The sequence below is a fragment of the Octopus bimaculoides genome, chromosome 25, assembly GCF_001194135.2.
Source record: "Octopus bimaculoides isolate UCB-OBI-ISO-001 chromosome 25, ASM119413v2, whole genome shotgun sequence".
Classification (NCBI taxonomy): Eukaryota; Metazoa; Mollusca; class Cephalopoda; order Octopoda; family Octopodidae; genus Octopus; species Octopus bimaculoides.
The window spans coordinates 27,101,361-27,102,039 of record NC_069005.1 but is presented as its reverse complement, the minus strand read 5'-3'; the positions used below and the strand labels follow the sequence as shown (position 1 = coordinate 27,102,039).

General features: G+C 39.2%; 1 protein-coding gene across 1 annotated transcript in view; it reads right to left on the bottom strand.

Annotated features, from left to right (window-relative positions):
• Positions 1–679, bottom strand: part of LOC106882221 (eukaryotic translation initiation factor 3 subunit M) — a 66,318-nt gene that overhangs the window by 9,391 nt on the left and 56,248 nt on the right. The window lies entirely within an intron of this gene.

The window sequence follows — 679 nt, the reverse complement described above, 5'->3', positions numbered from 1 at the left end:
TGTGTGTGTGTGTGTGTGTGTGTGTGTGTGTGTGTGCGTTTGTGTCTGTGCTGTCCCCCCCACCACCATCACTTGACAACTGGTGTTGGTGTGTTTGTGTCCCCGTAACTTAGCGGTTCGGCCAAAAAGAACGATAGAATGAGTACCAGACTTAAAAAACAAGTCCTGGAGGTTGATTCATTAGATTAAAAATTCTAGACGCTGCCCCAGCATGGCCGCAGTCTAATAACTGAAACAAGTAAAAGACAAAAAGCTAATGAAGTTCGTAACATAAAGGGAAGAGAAAGGGAAGGAGGGGAGGAGGAGGAGGAGGAGGAAATAATACGAACGTATTATCATCATCAAACGGATGTATGGTGAAACGAACACAAATAAATATCGTCTGCACCAATGAATATATTCTGAAATGTCGTCATTTTTACCCTTTCAAATTGTATCGTTCTTCTGGCAATCCTAAATATAAAATTAATTCAGCACATTCAGTATATAACCCAATTTATACACTCGTTTCTACAGAGTACAAAAAGTCCTGTGCACATTTTATTAACCTTAGTTCAATGGTGTATAAATTGCATAAAGTGTAAAACAAAAACCCTATAAAACCGCTAACTTGGTGCTGGCGTGGCTGTATAGTAAGAAGTTTGTTTTCCCAACTACATGGTTCTATATACAGTCTTAC